The 13,275-nt window shown below is 36.7% G+C and overlaps 1 protein-coding gene across 3 annotated transcripts in view; it reads right to left on the bottom strand.

Annotated features, from left to right (window-relative positions):
- The window catches only part of LOC145688532 (glycerophosphocholine cholinephosphodiesterase ENPP6-like), a 262,722-nt gene that overhangs the window by 117,446 nt on the left and 132,001 nt on the right, over window positions 1-13,275 (bottom strand). Inside the window, exon 1 of one of the 3 annotated variants that reach the window (XM_081762905.1) lies at window positions 3,980-4,234. The exons of the other annotated variants lie outside the window; for them this stretch is intronic. The gene's annotated coding sequence lies outside the window, so the exon portion shown is untranslated. Of the gene's footprint in view, window positions 1-3,979; window positions 4,235-13,275 lie in introns of those variants that run through there. 3 annotated transcript variants of the gene reach the window in all.

The raw sequence follows: 13,275 nt of genomic DNA, 5'->3' as shown, positions 1-13,275 counted from the left end.
GGCCTGACTACTGCAGGAAGCATATGTTAGTCGAACTCTTTAGTATGGCACTAATCACGTGTCAGAACGGCTCTGCATAAGGCCCTAACAGACTAAAGATTTAAGGTCAATATATTATTTTTTTCTATATTAACAGTAAATTTTACGTTTTATTGTAAATTCAGTCTTAGCGATTTTATCATAATTTTTTGTTATTTGTGAGATATGAATATGATAACTCTCAATTTTACATGTTCCTTGTGGTCTTCATATCTAAATTCCCACTGTACTTTCTAGCAACTGTATTTAGCGCGCAAAGGAATGCACCAACAGCCGAGAAAGACAGGAAAAGTACACTATCCTAAGTCAAACTCTACAGTTGCTTTTCGAAGTTAAAATGTTAATAAACTCTGTCAAAGACAGTAAACTGCAGAGATCACGCACAAAGTAACTTTATGAACAAATGGTGCATTTATAGGATTAGAAATGTAAAATACGTAGTTTCCTGCAGATGATTATGCAATCCATAACTCTTAAGTGGTTTGAAGTTTATATGTTAGCGTTAGGCAAAATGTATATTTATGAATGAATGGAATATGGCGAGCCACCATCACCCGTGAAGATGTTAACGAAATGACTTCAGCAATAAAATCGGCTTAGATAATCTATCTAACTACCTACTACTACTACTACAAAAAAAGGAAAACATTTGCCTTCATTCATTCAAAAGTTATCTTGTGGAAAACAAAGATTTGTTTTTACTGATACACTACTTTAATATTTAAAAACATTTTTTTGTTGTTAGGGAAAATATGCGGTTTTACAACTATGCAACCAATACCACCAGCAGCCGCTGTCACACGGTGCTTGTTCACCAGAAGGCCCCTTGGAGCAACCTGGGATAAAACTAGGGATCCCACATCAGAGCTGATTGCTCTACCACTGAGCCATCGCGTTCCCAAACTTACTGTTTATTCCAACTAGGAGGAGTTAAGTATTGAGTGTTGCAAACGCGTTTCATGTTGTTAATAAACAACATATCCAAACATAGGATTCCCAGACGCCCATATTTTGTACGGACAGTTTATGTTTTAAGACCCTTGATCATGTCTGTATTATACTCTTTAAAAAGTGACAAAATGTTCGTACTTTTGTTTTGGACTTGGAAAATAGATTAATTAATTAGTGTTTCCTTACCACAGCACCGATTACATCTTCATCAAGGAAAACAGTAGTAGTTTTGTACCCTTCCGTATTAAAAATACGTGAAAAATCACAAGACAGGCTATGGTATCTGTAAGACAACCGCACCGATCTGTGAAGAGAACAGTGAAGTAAAATGCAAACGAGGAGAAGAAATTTCTTAGTGAAACTGGAAATACAGTAGTTATTTTGATCCCCGGACAAGAAACGTCATCTTGAAAACCCACTCTCAGATATTGACTTGAGGCACCTTATTTTCCATAAATGTTCCACTGTTTAACATATTTGGAAACATAATAGGTAACAAACAAATTTCATTTAAGTTTACAGAAAAAGAAAGAGAATGAAAAAGGATTCCAGTGTCACGTGACTTTAAATAATACGAACAGATTTGTTTAGCTGTTTTAACTTTCAGAATACTAATTTTATGACAGTAGCGTTTTAATTACAATGTTAACACTTTTAGTCCCAAGGTGTTGAATACGCAACTCAAAAACTTGAACATTTTAGGTGTTTTTCAAAAATGAAAATGTTCCTTTTTTCCTTCAATATATAAGTTTTATACACGAAAATAAATATAATTTATTCACTTTTATGAAATGTATATAAGTACAATAAGATGCTTTAAGAATATTACTTGCGTGTGCATAGAACGCGCGTGGGACTAAACGTGTTAATTTTATTATGTATAGACTAGCAAATGTCCCAATTTGCTACTGCGGGCAACATTAAGCGATCTTCTTTTTTTCACCTTTTACATACAATTCGTCTCAACACGAAGTCTTGCATCAAGTTCGAACATCTAGTAGCGTTTTCTTTTTTTTCTTTTTCTTTTTTTTTTGTAAATCAGACTCTAAAAATGCTTTTAAGAAACATGTATAATCATTTTAAATGAAATGTCTAAATATCAAATTTCATGTCCTTAACGTTAAGGAATTCCGAGATGTATGTATTTTATTATAATGATTGTAATTTCCACCCCTTTTCCTTTCCACCTATTTTGTGCCCTTCTAGGTAAAAACAATAGTAAAAAAACGCTGAAATACATGTATGATTATTTAAGACGAGACGAGACGGGACACGAGAAATGTCTCGTCTCGTGGCAACACTAGGCTTCCAAAGAGGCATGATTGTTGGTTCCCGTCTGCTTAGAGCTTCAGTGTCAACAGTGGCGAACATTGTGGGGATATCGAAAAGCACGGTGTCCAATGTCACGAGGGCATACACAATTCATGGACAAACGACGTCTGCAAAGCACAACAGTGGTCGAAAGACAATCCTGCAGATAGGGACCGGAGGGCATTAAAACAGATTGTAGCAGCTAGAAAGAAGACCACTGCAATGAAAATTGCGTTTGAACTCAATTCCGGCCTACAGAACCCGGTTTCAACGAAAACAGTGCGACGGGAACTTCATAAAATGAAAATTCATGGCAGGTACGCTATCGCCAAACCCCTGGTCACAGCAGTAAGTGCGAAGAGGCATATCCAGTGGTACAAGGACCACAAGGTGTGGACTCATGAACAATGGAAATACGTAATGTGGTCCGATGAATCGACTTTCACCTTGTTTCCAACAACCGATCGTGTTTACGTATGGAGAACACCGTCGCAGGCCTATGATATAGACTGTCTGCTCCCAACTGTAAAGCATGGGAATGGTTCTGTTGCAGTATGGGCAGTGATATCGTGGTTTTCCGCAGGTCCCATCATAGCCCTGCATGGAATGATGAATACTAAGGCGTATGAGGCCATTTTGGGAGACCAGGTTCTAACCATGGCCCAAATATTGTTCCCTGATGGTGATGGTATCTACCAAGATGATTTGGCACCCTGTCACGCTGCAAAAACGGTGAAATCATAGTTTGTGGAGCATGACCAGGAGCTATCAACCTCCCCTGGGTCCCACAATCACCAGATCTGAACATCATTGAGCCATTTTAGTCTGAGTTAGAAAGGCGTGTTCCGTCTCATTACCCTCCACCAGGACTCCTTAAGAAACTGGAGCATGTTTTGGAGGAACAATGGTACAAAATTCCACACGCCACGATTGAGGAGCTGTATACGCCCATTCCATGTCGGATCCAAGCTGTTTTGGACGCAAAAGTAGGCAAAAATAACTGTTGAAACGTGATTACGTTCTACAGTTCACGATTTTGAAATAATTTGTGGAATGAGAATGTGGAAGAAAACGAAAGAACTCCGAGAAAACAATGGAGAGGATATTGTTCACCACAAACTCGCGTGGTCTGACATTAAATCAGGGGACACCTGCCCCACAGTTAAGCACTTTACAACTAAGCTACCGCGTCTCCTAGCATAATACCAATAATTATCGTGGTGGTGGATCCAGGATATGATCAAGGAGGGGCTAAACCATAGTTTGCAGCTTTATCCAGTGCAAACAGGATTGAAACTTATTTTATCCAGTGTACATCTTAGCGTCAAGGAGAGGGGGTCTATAGCAACTTGGATCCGCCCCTGTATATATATATATATATATATATATATATATATATATATATATATATATATATATATATATATATATATATATATATATATCTTACGTACTACGTATCCTAGGTGTAAATCTCTGGGAGTGTTAAACTATCTCGCATATATTCAACGAATTTAAAGACATCGTTGAATATATGCAAGTAAATATTTTTAAAGAAATTCATGTTCTTTCTACAGCAATGAATCTTTCACAAATTCAGTAATAAGCTACCTAAATGAATGGTTAGTAAAAACAGACAACAAGAAGCAGACAGTTTCACAAAGGCTAATATACATACCAGAACATCAAAAAACTTTTTAGTAGACCACTAGCTCATACGTTGTGCGGCATCCTTTATAGTTCTTCATGTGGAGAAAAAGACCAGTCAACTTCCAGCAATCCTATGCAAAATTAAACGGTCACTGCTCCAAATTTGGAAGAAAAATGAACAATTACCAAGTTCCACTCACAAGAGAATTCTAATTGAATACTAGAATCCCTAGCAGCACAGCAAAAATTCAGTGAATATATAACACGAAGATCAGATATTTTGTTATAAAAGTTGGCACTGTACAGGACCTTATCTCCTTGTACTTTGCGCTATGTTGAGCTTGGAAATTTCACTTTCATTTTTTACATACACACACACACACACACACACACACACACACACACACACACATATATATATATATATATATATATATATATATATATATATATATATATATATATATATATATATATATATATATATATATATATATATATCGTGAATAAGTCTCTCAAATGGATTGACGGAATCGTCTCATTTTTGTGATGTTACAGTTATAGTACTGTTATTACATTACAATGCGTGGTGAAGAACTAATGTTAGTTAATGTGTTTAATGTGTTCAAAGTTTTGGTGTTGGCCTTTAGCATCACTGGTGATGTCGCTGAATTGCTGCACAAACACCGACTGCAACGTGCCAATCAGGTTCAATATTTGCACAGGAACTTTCGATTTCTGCTCGTAGGTCATGCAATGTATGAGGCTTTGGTCCATAAACAACGTTTTTGACAGTCCGCCACAACTGAAAGTCTGGAGGATTGGGATGTGGGGAATGAGAAGGATCTCGACAAACCCTCTTCGACCTATCCATCGTTCGGGTAAATTTTCGTTTAAAAGCTCCCTGACAAGATGATGTTAGTGGTTTGGGGCATCAACTTGTTCGAGATAAAACCTCTTGTCCACATAGAGGTCACTGATGGCAAACAAAATGAATGTCTATAGCATTCTAAGGTACTTCTCACCGATAATTGTGGCCTCAAAAAAGAACATCCCAATCAAACCACGATAAGACAACCCACACCACATTCATCCTCGGTAAATTATTCACGGCTTTGTCCATGTGGATCTCTGAATTCACAGATGATCAGTTGCGTGGTTTTCTTTTTTAATCATTCGGATTAAAATGCAAAAATGGGCATTCTAAGTCAAGGAGGCGACAGAGTTCAATATTTCTATACGAGGATGGCCAAACGTCATATGTGCACTTTTACAGGAGAGCACATTATGGATTAAATTTAGAATATTTCACTTCACTGATGAAAACAACTATATATATATATATATATATATATATATATATATATATATATATATATATATATATATATATATTTAATGAAGCCTTATGAACTTTTTCTAGCATATAGATGTCAGTGATCTCAGTGTGAATAACTACCGGAACGAAAAATCTGAAAATGTCCAAAAAGGTACATAGCATGATTTGCATAGTCTTCATATATATGAGATAATGATAAATGGAATAAGATGACTGAATCAATGAAATGAAGAAGAGAATGGGAGAAAATTATGGAATCTCCAGAGGAAAACTCAAGGACAGGATGTTGTCCATAATGGCTGGGAAACAAACCTAAGGGTATCACTAAGTCATCATGTCTCCTCATTTGTTTATGATATTCGTAGGCTAGAGAAACAGAATAATGATCCAATGTATGAAACGATTCAATTATTGCAACTTTCCTGTATTAACAAAACCTCTTTTATGTCAAACGACAAAACTACTTTCTAGTTTACTTCTGATTCAGTAATAACGATGAATGATCCAAGCAAATAAAAGATACCAAACCTGTAAATGTTCCTTTATTTACATCCTTCTTAAATAAATGCAATTGGTAATTAGGTTAGGAAGTTATAATTCACATTTTTCGTGAAGACACTTTTTTGTGGAGATTCCAAGAATTTACTACATTGATCGTTTACCTATTTCTAGGATTGTATTTTATATATAGTATTTCCTTCCACAGAAATTAGATATACTCTAACGACTCTGTACATACTCCATAAATTGATGGCTCACTTAATTTACAGAATGTCGTTTTGTGCAATTTTCTCATAAATATAGCAAAAAGGTGATGAACTTATGTGGTGAGATTTTCCCACGATTTCTTGAATAAAGTGTGAACGATTTTGCTTCTGTATTACAAATCAATATCAATAATAGCCCTACATTTCACAAACGATAGGTAATTGTTCGTAAAAAATAATTAGTCTTGGTTTAAAAGTTCATTTAAATAGAAACTGTTCACGTGGGAGCTATAGAGTTAATGCAGTTGACCCGAATATATTTTTCTGTACCAAAATTGCGAGTTATAACTTACACATTTTCTGATTAAAACACAAAAATAATCGTGATCAGTTAATCGCTGTTATCATCTTTCAAGCAGGAGACACAAGTTTGATTCCTGGTAGGAATACATGTGGTTTGATTACCCTTAAACTGTAATTCCGCCTTTTATATGAAGCGTTCAGTGTACATAGGATTCGAGTCCACTTTTGTCCATTTTGGACATACCTGCAGATGTATACCTGAAACTCCTTTCAATTTTTAAAAGATTCGTGTTCAGATATTGTAAATACGAGGGTTGTTCAAGTCAATCCGGGACTTTAAAAAAACAAATAGAAGAACAAATTTCAAAGTGTGGAAAGTAGATTTAATTTTCAACATAACCTCCAGATACACTTATCCCAGCGTTTAACTAACGCCTGGAATGCTTTGGCATAGAAAGATATAGTATTACGACGGAACCATTGTACGACATCATCCTTCACTTTATCATCAGTGTTGAAATGTTTTCCTCCAAGGAATTCCTTCAGGGGCACAAACAGGTGGAAATCACTTGGCGCTAAGTCAGGACTATGAGGGGGTGGTAATATCTCCCAGCCGAGTTCCTGGATTGTTTGGAATGTACGTTGAGCGGTATGCGATCATACATTGTCTTGCAAAGAGAGAACACCCTTTGTGATCAAACCTGGACATTTCTTCCGTAAACTCTTGTGCACTTCACGCATAACACGGCTGAAATACTCACTGTTGATAGTGACACCATGGGGTAAAAATCAACGTGAATAATTCCCTGTTTATACCAGAATAAGCTTGCCATCACTTTATCAGCAGACGCAACTGTTCGAAATTTCTTGGGAGGTGGTGATTCCGTATGCTTCCACTGTATATACTGTATATACTGTATATCCACGCTCTTTTGGATTCTGGGGTGAAATGGTGAACCCATATTTCTTCACGTGTCATGATGCGATTCAGAATATCCTGGTCTTCCCTTTCATAGCGTTCCTTCAGTTCTCTACATATTTCAACTCTTCTGTGTCTGTCAAAAGCAGGCAACTGCTTTGGGACCCAGCGTGCACTCACTTTTGGGAACCCACAAATGATCATGAATTATTGTGTTTACTGTTCCTAACGACAAATTACACACCCTTGCAATTTTACGACAAGTTGTGCGACCATTGTCCAGGATCAGCTGCTCCACGCGCCGAAAGTTCTCAGGAATGACTATCATCACGACCGGGATCATCAGTAATAGAGATACGGCCATCTTTGAAGCACTTACATCATTCAAATGTCTTACTGCGACTGAGTGTCTCTTCACCGCACTGATCCTGAAATCTTCTGTAAATTTCAGCAGGTTTCATTCCCTCGTTCACTAAAAACATCACAACACGCTGTTCCACGTAGACGTTCATACTGTTGTCCGCCATCTTGAATAATGGTCTATCCAGGAAGCGCGGGAAATGAGCGCTGTCCACCTGTAATAGGACACAGGTGATAGTTTCTACTGCATACAAAACCTCCAGCCTAAGCGGTTAGCGTACGCGCCTTTGGCGCGGGAGACCCGGGTTCGATTCCCGGCGGGAGCTCATGTGGTTCGGATTCCACGTTAATCATTAGGTCCACGTCTCATATAGCCTCGCTGCTGAACGGGACGTTAAACTCAAAATCAACTCAAAACCTCCAGCCTAGGCGCCCATTTAAACCTGGAAAGAAAAAAGTCCCGGATTGAGTTGAATTACCCTCGTAAATCTTATATTGTAACAACTGTCCACTTTTCAAATATTTAAAGGGAGCGTAAAATTTTGTTTCTTTTGCTCCCAACTTTGGAAATTAGACTTGAATTTCTTGTGCTTTGAACGACAAATATAGTGTCGTGCTCTCGTGTCGACAAATATAGTATTAGTGAGAAAACTCTAATACTAGACAGATGAAAACAAGCGAGAGATCATCGCCGAAAAAACAAAACCCTGTAGCTGGAATATATCCTGTTGCATTCTACGATTGCTGTTTCAAGGCCTCCTTAGATCCTGCTTTGTATTATTCTCAACTTCTTCTAATCTACACAAAGTATTTCGAACTATGAATATATGTCCATGTTAGCAATGTATACCGACCCCGTAACAAGTACATGTTTTTATAACTCAGAATATCAAAATTAGAAGCAAAGATATGCTGCATGTGAGTGAACGGGTTTCTCTTGAAACATCCTTACAACAAGACTATACCTCGTCTAAATGCTGCAGCAGAAATTATTTCTCCTTTCCTTCCTATATAGATTGGAAATATTGAAGATAGGACTTAATGCTAAATATTACTATATTGAGCATATAGTTTGTGTATAAATTCTGTTCTTTATTTCTGTTGTGTATGAATAACAGTGGCGGAGCTAAACACGCTGCGGGCCAGGTGTCTTACTCGAGTTCTTGACCCCCCAATGACCCATGTTCTCAACAGTGACCATGTTGCTACTAACTAAAATATTAAAAAGCATAGTATAATTCGATAAAAGCTTAGGGTTATCAAACATTCATAATTCTCTTTTAATGCAATAGCAAAAACAGATAATTCATAAAGTACCAACTCTTGAGTTCAACATGAAAAAAAAAAAATGGTTTAGTCTGGAGTGTGATGTGCGTTCTAAAACAATTTTCCGAGTCTTTCTTATATATATATATATATATATATATATATATATATATATATATATATATATATATATATATATATAGATATAGATATAGATATATATAGATATAGATATATATATATCATATACGGGGTGTTTCAAAACAACACCAACAACGTTTGGGAGGTGATTCCTGACACCAAGGTAAAATAAAAAGTATAGACCAACCTGGGTGCACAAATGCTTCTTTTCGGAGTTATAGGCTGCCGAGATCTTGAAGTAATGAAGTTTGAAGGTCCATAGCTCCTAAACTATGGAGCCTAACGTAGTTGGGCCAAGACTTCACTTAGGAACTAACATGTGCACTATCCTAAAATACATGTCTCAAAATCCTAAGGTACTCACGCAACAATTTTTGTAGAGGCTGTTAGGCTACAGGCATGTAATTTGAAGTACTTACAAACTGCCTCTATAAAAATTGTTGCGGAAGTACCGCAGGATTCTGAAACTTGGATATTTGGATAGGGTACATACTAGTTTCTAAGTGAAGTCTTGAACCGACTACGGTAAATTCCATAGTTTTGGAGATGTGGACCTTCAAATTTCATTTTTCCATGTTTTCCGCAGCCTATAACTCCGAAAGGAAGCATTTGTGCACCCAGGATGGTCTATACTTCTCTATACTTCTTGGCTTATCTTGGTGTCAGGAATCACCTCGCAAACATTGTAGGTGTTGTTTTGAAACACCCTGTATATCTATCTATCTGTATATATATATATATATATATATATATATATGTATATACAGTGGCGGATCCAAGGGGAGGGCTATAGGGGCTATAGCCCCCCCCCTTGACGCTCAGGTATACACTGGATAAAATAGGCTTCAATCCTGCTTTACACTGGATAAAACGCCAAAATATGCTCTAGCCCCTCCCTTGATCATATCCTGGATCCGCCACTGTGTATATATATATTACTAATAATTCACTTTATTAAATTAAATAAAATATTTCAGTTTAACGCCCCACGATTATGACCTTTAGGCTAAGAGAGACGATGATTAAGGCAAGTAAATGATGGTGAAAGACTTGTTGGAATGAAAATATGGGAGGAAAGAGGAGTACTCCGAGAAAACTCACGGACACGATGCTCTCCAGTACAAACTTACTTGGCTGAAGACCGAACCAGGGACCCCACGCAACAGATGTAAACGCTCTACCACTGAGCTACCGTGCCCCTTTTTTAAAATAAAATAGGTCTAAACGGAACGATTGTTTCAAATTTTACATTCCAAGAAAGAAAAACGTGATTATATACGACACGTATAAATATAATGAAACTCCGTCACTTTACCCAGAAAATTTAAAAACCCTGAGAAAACCTCAGTGAGGACTATAGCTGGGATTTGAACATAGGAAACGCCTTAATACTAAATGAGCGATGTCTATATACAACGTGTTAGATTGTCTATATGTCTATTTATATAATGAACGTGTGTGTGTGTGTGTGTGTGTATTGCCGTGTTTATTTTTTATTGTCAGCATAGCACCTGTTAAACACAAATGGATCCCTGAACATCTTAGTCTGTGTTACTTGCTTCCCCTGGAAAAATCTTTGCTACACCACTGGTTAAATAAGCTAATAAACAAACATGCATGACATTCAAATCATTTAAATGTCACGCTTCCGGATTACTTGTAGAGTCACTGAATACGCTACTGAATGGCAACCCAAATAATTCATAGATAAATCATTGGTTATTTTTAGTTCTAAATTCCTCCGTGGAGTTCAAGAAGACGAAAATGGTCTTCATTCGCAGTCAAAAGACAAGAGAAAGAAAGAAAAGAGATAGGAATGAAAATACACCCATAAAACAGAGGAAACGTCACGAAGAAAGCTCACTTGTATGTCTATGTTCGCAAGTTGCAAGACAAGTTTCAAACGCAACATACGAGATGTCGGATGATATTTGGCAAGACCAGTCTCAGATGATCAGGCACATAACTTGGGTGTAATCGCTTTTTATGGACCTTAAAAGGTAGCACTCCCGCTGACCAGTTTGTCTTTAGAAGCACGTATTAAAAGTATGCCTAAGCGAGAGTTTCTTGGAGAACCTTTCTATTTTATCTTTTTAAAAAGGATCGAATATACGAGTATATTCCATTTAGTTGATGTAACAGTTGTTAACGTACTGAAGAGCAACAAACTTGACGGAAGGTTAGGCACTTTTGCAATAGCTTTAAAAAAGGTTAACACTTTACTTATTGAAAATGCTTTATGGTCTCAAAAATAACTAATGAACGGTATTAAATATATTCTTTTGAAATTTGTCAGTCATAGTAAGTGGAATTTTAAATTCGGGATCGGGACCTAGCTGCTAACCCTGCTTTTACAGCATATGTTGTACCCTTTTGAACAGTAAGTACACCAGAAATTTTTACTTGGGGGGGTCTTCAAAATAAAAGGGGGGTGTGCTCTCAGAATAGTGATATAATTTTTAAACAAACTCAAACAAGAAAACAGTATATTTTGTTACGCAACTATTGCAATACTACTACTACTACTACTACTATACTACTACTACTACTACTACTACTACTACTGCTACTACTACTACTACTACTAATAATAATAATAATAATAATAATAATAATATCAACTCTTCGCAGTGGTAGGTTGAATAACGTAAGTTCACACATTTGGACATTTATTATTATTATTAAACTAAGTAATACAGTGAAACCTCTCAAAACGGACATCGGTGGAACCGATTATTTGTCCGTAAATGAGAGGTGTCCCTAAAAGGAAGGGTTCTCTCTCATAACACCACATCACACATATTTATGGCATGGAAGAATAAGAAAGTTTGTCCTCTTATGAAAATGTCCACTATTGAAAGATGCCCGTTAAGAGAGGTTTCACTGTAGGAATTATCCTCCACTATTTTACCCAGTAATTACAAGTGAATAGATTACATACGAATTATTGTAGTCTAATTATTTTGCAAAATTCTGCTATTACAGTGAATCCTCTGAATAACGGACACCAATGGGACATGAATTTTTGCCCGTTATTGAGAGGTGTCCGTTACACAGAGGTTCAGAAATTTAATTTCTCACAACGGTAATTGTATGCAATAATATACAGTGAATTCATTATGTATGAGCGTACATACGTAAAATTCAATATGAAAATCTTCTATTTAGTACGTATTTGAATTACTGGGAGGGATGAAGGAGAAATTCATTTTTGTTAAATAATATTATTGCTGGGGGATGTGTTAATATATTCGTATACCGGTACTGCAAAAGATAATGCGTGTATGCTAATCTTCTTAAATACATGTAATCACTCTGTAAGCATTTCTCATAACCAACTAATCGGCTAAACTCTTTTGTTTAGCGAGAAAAGGCATAATTTCTCCTCTAGAAGGATAACAAAACTCATTAGCAAGTGTCCTCTGAGAATCCTCGGTACGGTTGCGGAAAAAAACATGTGTGTGTATGTGTTTGTGTACTGGAGCGGTATCTTCGTTGGCGGAATGGATGACAAGGCATATGGGAGTGAATATGTTTATTGACCCAGCCCCAGTCACTAAGAATATCCTCTTAGAGACAGTGAACAAGGAAGCCGGGAAAACTCCAACCCAGACTTGTTCCAGTATAATCAGTAAAAGAAAAATGTTGATTGTCCAAAAAAACGTAATAGAGGAAACATTGCTCGTTGAAAATGTTATTGTAAAACAAACAATGTTTGTTTTGTTACCTGTGAAACTGTCGGGAAAGATTCAAGGCCCAGAGGCAAAAGGACTAAATTTGTTAGGAAAGGGAAGATAGTTCGCATAGAACTCTTGGCCATACGACTGACTCTGTATGAGTGTTATCGCGTATTGAAGGTTTTCTAGAATTTCCACCAGAAAGCAGTTTATTGAAGGCAGAAAAAAAGAATAATTTCAAGTTCAGTTTCAAACTGTTCTGATTGATGGTTCACCAGGTCTAGATTCATGATAGATACGCTTGTGAGGAATAATATATCGCAGAACCGATAAGGTCTGGGGAAAAAAAGGACTGTCCGCGTCCGTATTTGAGTGTCCGTAAAAGAGAGGTTTTTTTCCATAAGGGAACATATACTTTTACATGGACAAAAAAATGTGTCCGTATTATTAAAGTGTCCGTTATTGAAAGGTGTCCGTTAAGGGAGGTTTCACTGTATTTCAATTTATTCACCCCCAGCAAGTTTTAGTGGGTGATTTTTTCCAAAATATTAATTGAAAAAAAAAATTCCCTCGTCCCATGCTGAAATCACATTCGTTTAGTAATTAATACTG

Source organism: Thermobia domestica, chromosome 6 (assembly GCF_964235325.1).
Source record: "Thermobia domestica chromosome 6, izTheDome1.hap1.1, whole genome shotgun sequence".
Classification (NCBI taxonomy): Eukaryota; Metazoa; Arthropoda; class Insecta; order Zygentoma; family Lepismatidae; genus Thermobia; species Thermobia domestica.
The sequence above is the reverse complement of the archived record's forward strand: the minus strand, read 5'-3'. Positions and strand labels throughout refer to the sequence as shown.